Consider the following 16,423-nt stretch of genomic DNA (forward strand, 5'->3'; position numbering starts at 1 on the left):
TATGCACATATATATATATTCATAACATGACACCTAACCCCTCCCTGTTCATTAACGATAATCATCACCTTCACTTATTCATTTCATTCACGGAACCATTTGCAAACAAAGAAAGAGAAAGGAACCGAGAGTAAGGAAGAAAGAACCTCCATGACCGTGAAGCTTCCAGCTTCGATTTCTTGCGATTCGTAATTCTAATAAAAAAATCTAATCCGGTAAAAATATTCATATCCTCCTCCTTTACATGTTGGTGTTACTTTTTTTCGGTAGAAGTTGATGGTGACATAGCTCCTCTTCCCTTTGAGTTCAACCAATTAGAGTTCTAGGAGGCACAAATGATTTCTGACATTTTCTTCTTTAGCAGCCCGATCAGAAAGCTTCTTCAGAGTTTCCATTATTTTGATTTCATATACAGGTAGGGTTTTGGTAACTTTATAATAGTTAAATGTGAATCTGATAAGTGAATATTAATTTGGTTGATTATTGTTTGAGTTTGAATGAGTTTATGTTGAATTATTATTGTTGCTTGTGATTTGTTGGTTTGGCTATGAGAAATAGCTCAGCTGTGATTGTTTTAATGATTTTGGGACTGTTGTGATATGGTATTTTGAGAAAATTGATGAGATTTAGTACTTGAAAGATTAAATTAAAAGTTGAGAAAAATCGGTAACCGAAAGACTCGAAAAGGGATTAAAATACAAGTAATATTTTGAAAGGGAAGGGCTAAGGGTTTCAGTTTTGGTATAAGAGGAAGATTAATATTTAAACTTTATTTTTGAAGGGTAACATTGTATTTGTATATAAAAATCGAGGTACAATTTGTAGTTAAATAAAGTACAAGGGTAAAAATGGGTATTTTATAAAAGCTAGGGTGTTACAGTTGGTTTGTAATGCGTGTCATACAGCCTCCCCCTTGTATCCTTCCAAGACCTCCCCATTTGTTGCAAAAATGTTTTCTTGATTTTACCACCGCTATCTTCCTAAAAGGACATCTCCTGCGACGACAATGTCCAGTTGTAAGTAATTGTAAGTTGAAAGGTTTGATATGATTAAACAATGTCGGAAGTCATTACCTTTATGCAATCATCATAAACCCTGTCTTTTTCCTGCACCTTTACCCAACTCTTGTCACAGATAGGAAATTTGCTGTAGTCAGAACTCAACACTCCTAGAATGTGATGCGAAAAATTTGGAAAATGAATTCCAAGACCCAAACTAACCGGCAAGTGTACCGGGTCGTATCAAGTAATAATAACTCACATGAGTGAGGTTGATCCCACAGGGATTGAAGGATTGAGCAATTTTAGTTTAGTGGTTAATTTAGTCAAGTGAATCAAGTATTGGTTTGAGTTGTTTGTAATTAACAGAAACTAAATTGCTTGAAATGTAAAGGGAGATGGAAGAATTACAGTAAATTAAAGAGAACAGGAAGTAAAAGTGCTGAATCTTAAGGAACAAGTAAATTAAATTGCAGAAACTTAGATTGTAAGAAATGTAAATAATTGAATCTTAAAGTGCAAGAAATGTAAATTTCTTGAATTATAAAAGGAATTGGGAACTGGGATTGTAGAATTTAAACAAACAGAAGTAAATTGCAATAAACAGAAGAGCAAGAGATAAATTGAATTGAAATAGATCTCAAACAGAGAAGTAAAAATGCTTGAAGAATTTAAAAATAGAAAACAGATGCTTAATTACAGCAATTAAAAGAATGTTGAAGATCTCAGGAGTGGAAGAGACTAGAAAACAAGTCTAGATCTCAAATCCTTCCTTGATCCAACAAGAACAATTGCAAAATGAAAATGGAAAAGTAAATTGCAGAAGAGAAGAAAGTGAAAGCAGTAAACAGAAGTTCAATTATGCAGAAGGATTAAACAAGAGATCTCAAGGTGAGATTGAAAAGAATTTCTTCAATTCTCCACCCAAGATCCAAGACAAGAAGTAAAGAGTGCTCAAGCAAGAATAAGGAAGAAGAGAGATCAATTCTCCTTCCCAATTCTCTAATATCCAAATTCAAAAGTAAAAAGCTCAAAATTACAAAGATGAAAATTCTTAAAGAAGCAAAAGATCAAAGAAAATAAAGTTCAAAAGCCAAAAGTCCTTTCTAAATCAAACTAACACTTATTTATACACTTCCTAATTTAGATCTAAGAATTTGGGTGGGCTTTAAAATTTGGCGAAGAAATAAATTAAATTGGATTTTTAATGGATTTTTGGCCCAAGTGCACCTCCCAGGGGACGGCTCAGTTGGAAAATCAAACTGAGCGCCCAATGTTGCCTTGCTTTCTTGATTTGGTGCGTGTCCCAGCCTTGGCTGTGTCAATTGCACTAGAGCTCAGTTGGAATTTTGAACTGAGCTCTATGTCTTGGCAATGTTAACCTAGCGCATCATGGCATCCTTGGCGTGCTTCTTGTTGCGTGTCACAGCCCTTTGGTCCGTGTCAAGGTGTGCCAAAATGTGGGGGAGTGGGGAAAGTAGCGCTCAGTTGGGAAAACCAACTGAGCTCCCCATTGTGGCGCCTTGCTTTGGACTCCAAGCTTCCAGGTTCAACTCTTGGTGGAAGCAAATGGATGCCAATTTTCTTGGAAGAGTGGAGAGTAAGGAGTGCTTGTACAAGGAAGCTCCAGGTTCGAATCTTGGGAGAGCCATCTTGACTCATTTTCCTTTCACACAAGTAGCGCTCCTCCCTTGTCTTGCATGAGCTCCCAGGTTCGAATCTTAGCCACCCCACCTTGGCTTATTTTTCCTTGCAAGCTAAGTAGTGTGAGGTTCCTTGTTCGAACCTTGGAGGAAGCATTTTGGCCATTTCTTCTTGATTTTCCTTGCAAGGAGCGTTCCTTGCCTTCCTTGAGTTCATGAGTTCGAAACTTGGTGGCTTATTTCATGGGGATTTTGCTTTGAATTAATTCTTGAAGGAGCCCGATAAAGCTCACTTAGTTAATTGAGCTTTATGTCATTTCCTTGCTTTCTTTAGTGCTCAGTTCACTAAGTTAACTGAGCTTTGTGCCTTGCTCTCTCCCATTTTTCCTTGTGGAGCTCAGTTTGCTTTCTCAACTTAGCCTTCCTTCTTCCTCAATGTTGCCACGCTTGTTCTTTCCTTGGGCATGCTTTTTGCTTCCTTTGGACACGTTCCTTATGCCACGCTTTTCTTATTTTCTTCTTTCTTCACCTACAAGTAATCAAAACAACCAATCAAAGTATCACCAAATTCACAAGGTTTATAAATCAATTAATTATCAATTAAATTTAGCTTAAACCTCATGATTTTGTATCAATTAAAGGGTGGTTGATTGATTCAAAGAAACCATGCAATTCCACTCCAAATTACTTACTTACAATGCAAGAAAGTGCATAAATTCTAATAAAAACAAAGAAAAAGACTAGTAAAACTAGGCTAAGATGACTTGTCATCAGAACACCAAACTTAAAACTTGCTTGTCCCCAAGCAAGCATAAAACATAAGAGAAGATAGAATAGAATAGAGAAGTATACATGTCCTTATTAAGCAAATAGTTGAACTTGGTTCATGGGGTTTCATGCAGATCAAAAGTGGCTCATTTATTACTTGCTGTCAAAACAAACAATCTTTCCTTAAGGATTCACTAAGGTTGCTGCTATAATGCCTTGCTTTTTGCTTACTTTCCTTGTTAGCTTTTTCTTTCTTTCTTTTGCATTAGAGAGCTTATTACTTATTGAAGGCTTGGTGGCAAATGTTGCAGTGGCCTTTGGCTTAATTTCACTCAACATTTCTTCACCACAGACACATGGCTCACCTTTTTCCTCCTAAGATCATTGATGCCCAGCATCTCTTTGGATAACTAAATGTTTTGTATCTAGGTTGCTCTTTATTGTGGACTTTCAGTTGGCAATCCCAAATCAGTTGATCTAAGTGGCCAAGTTTTGAAATACTCTTTAGAACTTACTTGTCCAAGCATATCCTAGTACAAAAACACCACAGGCATGTGTCCTAGGATCCAAGCTATTGGTGTCTAGCCTTATTGTTTGTTTCTTTGCCATTTTCTTTGGCTTTTTCTATTTCTTTTTCTTTCTGTTTTGATTCATTTTCAAGGGATTTTCATTAATTTAAGGATCATAGCGGCAAACTAGCTTAGGCTTCAAGTAACATGTCATTTTGTAGCAATTATTGTATGAGCTATCAATTGAATCAAACACATACCACCACTAACTTTCATTTTAACTTTTGCAACATTGAACAATTACTTTTCCAAATCAAACATCTCTCTTTTATTCAAAAAGCAAGGGAACAAAACGAAGTACTCAAGCTGATGAGTGATGACATTTATTATACAGATAACTTTTAGGCTAAAGAGAAATTTCAGATAGCTTTCTTTAGCATGTACTTTTACTTGCAACTAAATGATTATTCTAGCAAGGCATAAAGGAATCTCTGAATTGAAACATTTCATAACCACAAGGATTAAGAATAAATACAACCTGTTGGGTTGCAGCTTTTCATTCTTCCTTCTGTTATGTCTCTTTTGAGTTATACTAGAGATTGTCTTCAAATGTTTGCTGTTTCCCTGCATGATTCTCAAAAGTTGCTTGTTTCTCAAGCCCTTTAGGTAACTGATTAATATGCAAAGCTTATTTGTGGCTCTTGAACTTACTTTGGTGTGTGAACACCAAACTTAGTTCCTTGACAACGTTTTTCATGCAGCAAACTAACCATATGTGGAATCCTTTTTCCTTGCTAAAGGTAATAAAACTAAAAACTATGAAACAGCAAATAGTTAACTAGTTTATCTAATTGTTTGAAGCTAGCATTAGGCAAAAAGTGAGAATGCATTTCATGATGAGACTTTGGTGAAACACCAAACTTAAAATCCTTCATTCTCCCTTATATTGTTTTGGTGTGCAACACCAAACTTAGCTTCTTGCAATATAGATAAAGCTAATTGAACTTTTTATTAAAATAACTATAAAAAGAAAACTACCTCAGGTTGGGTTGCCTCCCAACAAGTGCTTCTTTATTGTCACTAGCTTGACATCTCTTATTCTTGCTTAGCTCAGGTTCTGAACCTCTTTTTCCTTGTCCTATTGCCCTCCTAAGTAAGGCTTTGCTCTGTGCCCGTTTGCTGTGAAATAACTTTGTGTAGCTTCATCTAGTAACTCAAGACTTCCGTAAGAAAAAACCTTTGTCACTAAATATGGACCAGTCCATTTGGATTTGAGCTTGCCAGGAAAAATCTTCAGCCGTAAATTGTACAGGAGTACTTGCTATCCTGGTTTGAACTCTTTCTTTAAAATCTTCCTGTCATGCCACCTTTTGTCTCTTTCCTTGTATGTCTTAGCATTTTCATAGGTTTCTAGCCTAAATTCATCCAACTCATTTAATTGTAGCAACCTTTTTCTCCCCTGCTGCCTGAGAATCAAGGTTGAGGAGTTTAGTAGCCCAAAAAGCTCTGTGTTCAAGCTCTATAGGGAGATGGGATGATTTTCCATACAATAGCTGAAAGGGGGACTTTCCAATGGGAGTTTTGAAAGCTGTCCTGTATGCCCAGAGTGCATCTTCTAGCTTTCTAGCCCAATCTTTTCTTGTGCTTCCCACTATTTTCTCCAAGATCTTCTTCAACTCCCTGTTTGCTAATTCAGCCTGGCCATTAGTTTGAGGATGGTATGGTGTGGCTACCTTATGGATTACTCCATATTTGTGGAGGAGTTTCTCCATCTGTTTGTTGCAGAAATGACCACCACCATCGCTAATAAGACCCTTGGGCACTCCATATCTAGTGAAAATATGCTTCTTAAGGAATTAAAGGACAATCTGTGCATCACAAGTGGTTGTGGCTATGGCTTCCACCGTAGCTTTTTGCCTCTGAACAGTTTTGGCATCTCACTTTATCCCTTGAAGTTTAGAATGATTGGCATCTCTAGAAACTCAGAATTTAGATAGTGTTATTGATTCTCCTAGTTCAGTATTATTGATTCTTGAACACAGTTACTTTATGAGTCTTGGCCGTGACCCTAAGCATTTTGTTTTCCAGTATTACCACCGGATACATAAATGCCACAGACACATAACTGGGTGAACCTTTTCAGATTGTGACTCAGCTTTGCTAAAGTCCCCCATTAGAGGTGTCCAGAGCTCTTAAGCACACTCTTTTGCCTTTGGACCACGACTTTAACCGCTCAGTCTCAAGTTTTTACTTGACACCTTCACGCCACAAGCACATGGTTAGGGACAGCCTGGTTTAGCCGCTTAGGCCAGGATTTTATTCCTGTGGGCCCTCCTATCCACTGATGCTCAAAGCCTTGGATCCTTTTTATTACCCTTGCCTTTTGGTTTAAAGGGTTATTGGCTTTTTCTTTTTCTTTCTTTTTTCTTTTCGCCAAATATGTTTTTTTTTTCACTGCTTTTTCTTGCTTCAAGAATTAAATTTTTTTTTTTATGATTTTTCAGATTATCAATAACATTTCTCTTTTTCATCATTCTTTCAAGAACTAACAAATTTAACATTCATAAACAACAAATTCAAAAGACATGCATTGTTCAAGCATTCATTCAGAAAACAAAAAGTATTGTCACCACATCAAAATAATTAAACTAATTTCAAGGATGAATTCAAAATCATGTACTTCTTGTTCTTTTGTGATTTAAAATATTTTTCCTTTAAGAAAGGTGATGGATTCATAGGACATTCATAGCTTTAAGACATAAACTTTAAATTTTTATTAATTATGGAAACAAAATAAGACTAAAAAATAATCATAAGAGCAGACCAATAATAATAGAAGACAGAAATTAAAAACAGAAAAATAAATGACTCTTAAAATAGATTCTTAATAATAAAGGTTATCACAGAGTTAGGACTCAACAACCTTGACTTTGAGAAGTAGATGCTCCTTCAATCTCTGGGGTGTTTGATCCTTCAAGGGAGAGCTTCTGGCGCTTCAGCTCCTATAGCTCACCCCCTGCTTCTCCTGTTCCTTAAGCAGCTTGAAGAGCATGCAGTTTTGATTCTGCTGTTCTTCCTTAAGTTGATCCACAGCTTCTTGCTGCTTGGTGACAGATGCTTCTAGGTGGATCCAGTAGTCAGTTTCAGGGATTTCTGGGAGGAACTTCTGTGCCCTCCTTTTGATGGGGTTGTCTTGCACTTGTTGTCCTTCCATTGACTTCTTGGTGATTGGGTGTTCGATTGGGATGAATTCATCTACTCCCATCCTCACCCCAGCATCTTTACATAGCAAAGAAATTAAGCTTGGGTATGCCAGTTTGGCTTCAGTGGAGTTCTTATTTGCAATTGTGTAAATCTCACAAGAAATCAGATGATGAATCTCCACTTCGTTGACCAGCATAATACAATGAATCATCACTGCTCTTTTGACAGTGACCTCAGAGCGGTTGCTAGTGGGTAGTATGGAACGTCCAATAAAGTCCAACCGGCCTCTTGTAACTGGTTTGAGATCTCCTCTCTTGAGTTGGTTTGGGACACCTTTTGAATTAGTTATCCACTTAGTTCCAGGGAGACATATGTCCTTTAGAACTTGGTCCAACCCCTTATCTTCTCTCACCATTCTCCTATTAAAGGATTCTAGATCATCTTGTAGTTGAGGTAGTTTGAAGACCTCTCTTATTTTGTCCAGATGGAAGTAAATAATCCTCTCTCTGACCATGATTCGGTAGGTATGAAAGGCGGTTCCAGTTATTCTCTGCTTATCTGTCAGCCACAGATTTGAATAGAATTCCTGAACCATATTTCTTCCAACCCTTGTTTCAGGATTAGCTAGAATTTCCCATCCTCTATTTCGAATTTGCTCTTGGATCTCCGGATATTCGTTTTCTTTCAGATCAAATTTAACTTCCGGGATCACTGATCTTAGTCCCATTATTTTATGGTAATGGTCTGCATGTTCTTTGGTGAAGAACCTCTCTTGATTCCAAAGACTCTTTGGAGTATTCTCTTTCTTGCCTCTTGAATTGGTTTGTTTTCCCTTAGGAGCCATGATCTTGATGAGTTTTAGCTCGGTGATCACAGAAAAACACACCAAAGTTAGAGGTTTTCTTGCCCTCAAGCAAAAGAAAGGAAAGGGGAGAGAGAGGAGGAGAGGCAAATTCGAATGGTGGAGAGGTAGGGATGGCCGAATGTGTATTTATAAGGGGAGGGGAGGGATTTCGAAAATTTTGAAAAAGATATGACATAAAGATATGATTGGTGGAAGAAAATAGAACCATGGTATGAAAAGATGAGATTTTTAAATGGAAAAGATATAAAGAGGTTAAATCTGAATATGCATCTATGCATCTAAGAATTAAGAGATGATATGATGAGTTTGGAAAAGATTTGGAAAGAAATTGAAAAGATACTTGAGTTTTTGAAGAAGATTTGGGAAGGATTTGAAAGAAATTTGAAAAGAGATTTAGAAAATTGTTGAATTTTTGAAAGTTGAGGGTGAATGATGAAAGTTTGAAACATGTTTATGCAGAAAATTATGAGTCAAAACATGAAAATTTGAAAAATTTTGAAGTGGAAAACAAAATCCTCTCCCCCTGTCTTTCTGGCGTTAAACGCCCAGAATGGTATCCATTCTGGCGTTTAATTCCCATAAGTTGGCCATTGTGGGCGTTTAACGCCCAGCCAAGTACCTTGGCTGGCGTTAAACGCCAGAAATCCTTTATTACTGGGTGTTTTTCTAAACGCCCAGAATGCTGCAATTCTGGCATTAAACACCCAGAATGGTACCCATTCTGGCGTTTAACGCCCAAAATGGTACCTTTACTGGCGTTAAACGCCCAGAATGGTATCCATTCTGGCGTTTAACGCCCAAAATGCCCCTTACTGGCGTTTTCTTGCCAGTGAGCTCCTTTTCTCTGCTTTTTGCACTGGATCCTTCTGTAACTCTGTGAATTCCTATAATTTTGATGATTAATCTTGAAGAAAATTTATAACAAACTTCTACAAGTATTAATTAAAGCAAATAACTTGCTAATGGCTGGGTTGTCTCCCAGCAAGCGCTTCTTTATTGTCTTTAGCTAGACCTTGACTGAGCTTCATTCAAGCCTCAGTTTTGAGCATTCTTACTCAAAATTGCTTTCAAGATAATGTTTGATTCTCTGTCCATTAACAATGAACTTTTTATCAGAGTCAAAATCCTGAAGCTCAACATATCCATATGGTGACACACTTGAAATCACATATGGTCCCCTCCATCGGGATTTCAATTTCCCGGAGAATAGTCTGAGCCTAGAGTTGAAGAGCAGAACCTTCTGTCCTGGTTCAAAGACTCTAGATGACAGTTTCTTGTCATGCCACTTTTTTGCTTTCTCCTTATAAATTTTAGCATTTTCAAAAGTATTGAGTCTGAATTCCTCTAGCTCATTCAGCTGGAACAATCTTTTCTCTCCAGCTAACTTAGCGTCCAGGTTTAGGAATCTAGTTGCCCAGTAGGCCTTATGTTCTAGTTCCACGGGCAGATGACAAGCCTTGCCATACACAAGCTGGTATGGAGAGGTTCCTATAGGAGTCTTGAATGCTGTCCTGTATGCCTACAGAGCATCATCCAAGCTTTTTGCCCAATCCTTTCTACGGGCAATTACAGTCCGTTCCAGGATTCTTTTTAGTTCTCTATTAGAGACTTCAGCCTGTCCATTTGTCTGTGGGTGATATGGAGTTGCTACTTTGTGGCTAATTCCATATCGGACCATAGCAAAGTATAGCTGTTTATTGCAGAAATGAGTGCCCCCGTCACTGATTAGTACTCTGGGGATGCCAAATCTGCTGAAGATATGTTTCTGGATGAATTTCAGCATGGTCTTAGTATCGTTGGTGGGTGTGGCAATTGCTTCTATCCATTTAGATACATAGTCTACTGCCACCAGAATGTAAGTGTTTGAGTATGATGGTGGGAAAGAACCCATGAAGTCAATACCCCATACATCAAACAACTCAATCTCTAAGATCCCTTGTTGAGGCATGGCATAACCATGGGGCAAGTTGCCAGCTCTTTGGCAACTGTCACAGTTACACACAAACTCTCGGGCATCTCTATAGAGAGTAGGCCAGTAGAAGCCACATTGGAGGACCTTAGTGGCTGTTCGCTCACCTCCGAAATGTCCTCCATATTGTGATCTATGGCAGTGCCATAGGATCTTCTGTGCCTCTTCTCTGGGTACGCATCTGCGGATCATTTCGTCTGCACATCTCTTAAAGAGATATGGTTCATCCCATAAGTAGTACTTTGCATCTGAAATTAGTTTTTTCATCTGCACCCTGCTGTACTCCTTGGGTATGGACCTCATAGCTGTATAGTTTGTAATGTTTGCAAACCATGGTGCTTCCTGAATGGCGAAGAGTTGCTCATCCAGAAAGGTTTCAGAGATCTCAGTAGGAGGGAGGGACGCCCCTGCTACTGGTTCTATCCGGGATAAGTGATCAGCTACCTGGTTCTCTGTCCTTTTTTTGTCTCTTATTTCTATATCAAACTCTTGCAGAAGCAACACCCATCTTATGAGCCTGAGTTTTGAATCCTGCTTTGTGAGTAGGTATTTAAGAGCAGCATGGTCAGTATACACAATCACTTTTGAACCTACTAAATAGGATCTAAACTTGTCAATGGCATAAACCACTGCAAGTAACTCTTTTTCTGTGGTTGTGTAATTCTTCTGTGCATCATTTAAAACATGACTAGCATAGTAAATGACGTGAAGAAGCTTGTTATGCCTCTGTCCCAACACTGCACCAATGGCATGGTCACTGGCATCACACATTAGTTTGAATGGTAATGTCCAGTCTGGTGCAGAGATGACTGGTGCTGTGACCAGCTTAGCCTTCAGGGTCTCAAACGCCTGTAGACACTCTGTGTCAAGCACAAATAGTGTGTCAGCAGCTAGCAGATTGCTCAGAGGTTTTGCAATTTTTGAAAAATCATTTATAAACCTCCTATAGAATCCTGCATTTCCCAGAAAGTTTCTGATTGCCTTGACATTGGCAGGTGGTGGTAATTTTTTAATTACCTCCACTTTAGCTTGATCCACCTCTATTCCTTGTTTGAAATTTTATGCCCAAGGACAATTCTTTCAGTTACCATAAAGTGACATTTTTCCCAGTTTAAAACTAGGTTGGTCTCTTGGCATCTTTTCAGAACAAGTGCTAAATGGTCAAGACAGGAGCTGAATGAGTCTCCAAATACTGAAAAGTCATCTATGAAGACTTCCAAAAATTTCTCTACCATATCAGAGATGATAGAGAGCATGCACCTCTGAAAGGTTGCAGGTGCATTGCACAGACCAAAAGGCATCCTTCTATAGGCAAATACTCCAGAGGGACATGTGAATGCTGTTTTCTCTTGGTCTTGAGGATCTACTTCAATTTGGTTGTAACCTGAATAGCCATCCAAAAAGCAGTAATAGTCATGACCTGCTAGTCTTTCTAGCATCTGGTCTATGAATGGTAAAGGAAAATGATCATTTCTGGTGGCTATATTGAGCCTTCTGTAGTCAATACACATACGCCACCCTGTAACTATTCTTGTAGGAACCAGTTCATTCTTTTCATTGTGAACCACTGTCATGCCTCCCTTTTTGGGTACAACTTGGACAGGGCTTACCCAGGGGCTATCAGAAATAGGATAAATAATTCCAGCCTCTAGTAATTTGGTGACCTCTTTCTGCATCACTTCCTTCATGGCTGGATTTAGCCGCCTCTGTGGTTGAACCACTAGCTTAGCATCATCCTCCAATAGGATCTTGTGTATGCATCTTGCTGGGCTAATGCCCTTAAGGTCACTTATGGACCACCCAAGAGCTGTCTTGTGTGTCCTTAGCACTTGAATTAGGGCTTTCTCTTCCTGTGGATTTAAAGCAGAGCTTATGATCACTGGAAAAGCGTCACCTTCTCCCAGAAATGCATATTTCAGGGATGGTGGTAGTGGTTTGAGCTCGGGTTTAGGAGGCTTATCCTCTTCCTGAGGAATTTTCAGAGGTTCTTTTATTTCCTCTGATTCCTCCAGATCAGGCTGAATATCTTTAAAGATGTCCTCTAGCTCTGATTCGAGACTTTCAGTCATATTGATCTCTTCCACCAAAGAGTCAATAATATCAGCGCTCATGCAGTCATTTGATGTGTCTGGATGCTGCATAGCTTTGACAGCATTTAACTTGAACTCATCTTCATTGACTCTCAGGGTCACTTCTCCTTTTTGTACATCAATAAGAGTTCGTCCAGTTGCTAGGAAAGGTCTTCCTAGAATGAGAGTTGCACTCTTGTGCTCCTCCATTTCCAGCACTACAAAGTCAGTTGGAAAGGTAAATGGCCCAACCTTGACAATTATGTCCTCAATTATGCCTGATGGATATTTAATGGAGCCATCAGCAAGTTGAAGACATATCCGGGTTGGTTTGACTTCTTCAGTCAAGCCAAGCTTTCTGATAGTGGATGCAGGTATTAGGTTGATACTTGGTCCAAGGTCACATAGAGCTGTCTTGGTAAAAGCACCCTCTAATGTGCATGATATCATAAAGCTCCCTGGATCTTTAAGCTTCTCTGGTAAGCTTTTCAGAATGACTACACTGCATTCTTCAGTGAGAAAAACTTTTTCAGTTTCTCTCCAATCCTTCTTATGACTTAAGATCTCTTTCAAGAACTTAGCATAAGAGGGTATTTGCTCAAGTGCCTCTGCAAATGGGATCTTTATCTCAAGAGTCCTGAGATAGTCTGCAAAGTGGGCAAATTGTTTATCCTACTCCGCTTGGCGGAGTTTCTGAGGATAAGGCATCTTGGCTTTATATTCTTCAACCTTAGTTGCTGCAGGCTTATTCCCTACAGAGGTGGTTGGAGAAGCCTTCTTAGAGGAGTTACTATCAGCACTTGCAGGTGTCTGATCCCTCATTGGCGTTTGAACGCCAGGATTGGGTGCTGGATGGGCGTTTAACGCCAACTTTCCACCCTTTTCTGGCATTAGAACGCCAGAACTGGGCAAGGAATGGGCGTTCAACGCCAACTTTTCTCCCTTTTCTAGCATTTGAACGCCAGAGTTATTCCTCTCTGGGCTCTTGCTCTCCTCAGAGGGATTTTGGGCAGTGGTTTGGTCATCCTCTGTCAGTTGTTCCTTTCTTGGTTTTTTGCTACTTTGAGCTGAATTATTCAATGTCTTCCCGCTCCTTAGTTGGACAGCTTGGCATTCTTCTGTTATCTGTTTAGATAGCTACTGTCTTGTCTGATTCAATTGTGCTTCCATATTCTTGTTAGCATTTTTAGTGTCTTGGAGCATCTCTTTAAATTCTGCTAATTGTTTTGTCATAAGGAGTAACTGCTGATTAAGTTCAACAATCTGTTCTTGAGGATTAGGATTAGTAGTTACTGTCCTAGCCTCTTCTTTTATAAAGGACTCACTGCTTGAGTACAGATGTTGATTTCTAGCAACCGTATCTATGAGTTCTTGAGCTTCTTAAATCATCTTTCTCATGTGTATAGATCCACCAGCTGAGTAGTCTAGAGATATTTGAGCTCTTTTTATAAGCCCATAGTAGAAGATGTCTAACTGTACCCACTCTAAAAATATTTCAGAGGGGCATTTTCTTAGCATCCCTCTGTACCTTTCCCAGGCATTATAAAGGGATTCATGATCCTTTTGTTTAAAGCCTTGGATGTCCAGCCTCAGCTGTGTCATCCTTTTTGGAGGGTAAAATTGATTCAGGAACTTATCTGATAACTGTCTCCATGTTTTTATGCTTGCTGTGGGTTGATTGTTTAACCACCTCTTAGCTTGGTCTTTTACAGCAAATGGAAACAGTAATAATCTGTAGACATTCTGATCTACTTCTTTATCACATACTGTGTCAGCAATTTATAAGAACTGTGCCAGAAACTCAGTAGGTTCTTCCTGTGGAAGACCGAAATACTGACAATTTTGCTGCACCATGATAATTAGATGAGGATTTAGCTCAAAACTACTTGCTTTGATGGGAGGTATACAGATGCTACTCCCATATGCAGCTGTAATGGGGTTAGCATATGACCCCAGAGTCCTTCTGGACTGTTCATTTCCACTTATGTCCATAATGGAGAAAAGGGAATTGATATGAATTGCAATCAAATTATATTTTTAATTTTTAATTTTATTTAATTAAAAGTAACCGAAAATAAAACAAAATAAATGGAAGATAAAATAAAACTTTTGAAAATTAGAAGAAAATAAAATAAAAGAATTGAAAACTAAATTAATTAATTAATTAAAAAGATTTTGAAAAAAAAATGCTTAGTTGATTTCGAAATATGAAAGAGAAAATTAGTTAGGTGAATTTTTTTGAAAAAGAATTTGAAATTAGTAATAAAAAAGATATGATTGAATATTATTTTAAAAAAAGATATGATTGAGAAGATATGATTGCAATTTAATAAAAAAAATATATGATTGAAAAGATATGATTGCAGAAATTAAAAAGATTTGATTTTTGAAAAAGATTTGAAAAGATCAATTTTTGAAATTAGAATTTTGACTTGACTAAAAAAAAGATATTATTTTGAAAATCTTTGACTAATTTAATGCAAAATTTTGAAATTTATGAGTAAAATAAGGAAAATATATTTTTTTAATTTTTGAATTTTAATGAGGAAAGAGAAAAATAACAAAATGACACTAAACTTAGAAATTTTAGATCAAAACAGAGAGAACAAACAAGAACACTTTGAATGTCAAGATGAACACCAAGAAAAAATTTTTGAAAAGCTTTTAAGTAAATAAAAGCAAAAGGGACACCAAACTTAAAATTTTAGAAAATCAAACACAAATTTTCGAAAATTTAAAGGAAAACATAAAGAAGACACCAAACTTAGAATTTTTAAAGACAAGAAAGAACTAAGAACATGCAAATTCGAAAAAATAAAAAAAAATAAAAGCATGCAATTGACACCAAACTTAAAATATGAAACTAACTCAAATAAAAGACTCAAATTTAGTGACTCTAAACCAACAAAAATAAATTATTCCTAATCTAAGCAACAAGAATAACCGTCAGTTGTTCAAACTCGAACAATCCCCGGCAACGGCGACAAAAACTTGGTGTACGAAATACCAATCACACTTTTGAAATTCCGCACAACTAACCAGCAAGTGCACTGGGTCATCCAAGTAATACCTTACGTGAGTAAGGGTCGATCCCACGGAGATTGTCGGCTTAAAGCAAGCTATGGTTATCTTGTAACTCTTAGTCAGGATATCAATAATTCTGAGATTTAATTGTAAAAAGTAAAAGAACATAAAATAAATACTTGTTATGCAGTAATGGAGAACAGGTTGAGGTTTTGGAGATGCTTTGTCTTCTGAATTTCTGCTTTCCTACTGTCTTCTTCTTCATGCACGCAAGGCTCCTTCCATGGCAAGCTGTATGTTGGTGGATCACCGTTGTCAATGGCTACCATCCGTCCTCTCAGTGAAAATGGTCCAAATGCGTTGTCACCGCACGGCTAATCATCTGTCGGTTCTCACTCATGCTGGAATAGGATCCATTGATCTTTTTACGTCTGTCACTACGCCCGGCACTTGTGAGTTTGAAGCTCGTCACAGTCATCCCTTCCTAGATCCTACTCAGAATACCACAGACAAGGTTTAGACTTTTCGGATCTCAAGAATGGCTGCCAATAATTCTAGCTTATACCACAAAGACTCTGATTTGAATCAGGAGGCTAAGAGATAAGCACTCAATCTAAGGTAGAACAGAGGTGGTTGTTAGGCACGCGTTCATAGGTTGAGAATGATGATGAGTTTCACAGATCATCACATTCATTAAGTTGAAGTATGAGTGAATATCTTAGAATAGAAGCAAGCGTGATTGAATGAAAAACAGTAGTAATTGCATTAATTCATCAAAACACAGTAGAGCTCCTCACCCCCAACCATGGGGTTTAGAGACTCATGCCGTAGAATATACAATATGAAACGTGTAGAGTGTTATGAGGTACAAGATGAATCACTAAAAGTAGTTTTTATAATAAACTAGTGACCTAGGGTTACAGAAAATGAGTAAGCTAGAATAGTTAGTGTAAAAATCCACTTCTGGAGCCCACTTGGTGTGTGCTTGGACTGAGCATTGAAGCTTTTATGTGTAGAGACCTTTCTTAGAGTTAAACGCCAGCTTTTGTGCCAGTTTGGGCGTTTAACTCCAGCTTTCATGCTAGTTCTGGCATTTTGACCCCAGAATTTCTATGCTGACTTGAAACGCCGGTTTGGGCCATCAAATCTCGGGCAAAATATGAACTATTATATAATGCTGGAAAGCCCAGGATGTCTACTTTCCAACGCAATTGAGAGCACACCAATTAGGCTTCAGTAGCTCCATAAAATCCACTTGGAGTGCAGGGAGGTCAGAATCCAACAGCATCTGCAGTCCTTTTTCAGCCTCTGAATCAGATTTTTGCTCAGGTCCCTCAATTTCAGCCAGAAAATACCTGAAATCACAGAAAAACA

Source organism: Arachis ipaensis, chromosome B02 (assembly GCF_000816755.2).
Source record: "Arachis ipaensis cultivar K30076 chromosome B02, Araip1.1, whole genome shotgun sequence".
Taxonomy (NCBI): Eukaryota; Viridiplantae; Streptophyta; class Magnoliopsida; order Fabales; family Fabaceae; genus Arachis; species Arachis ipaensis.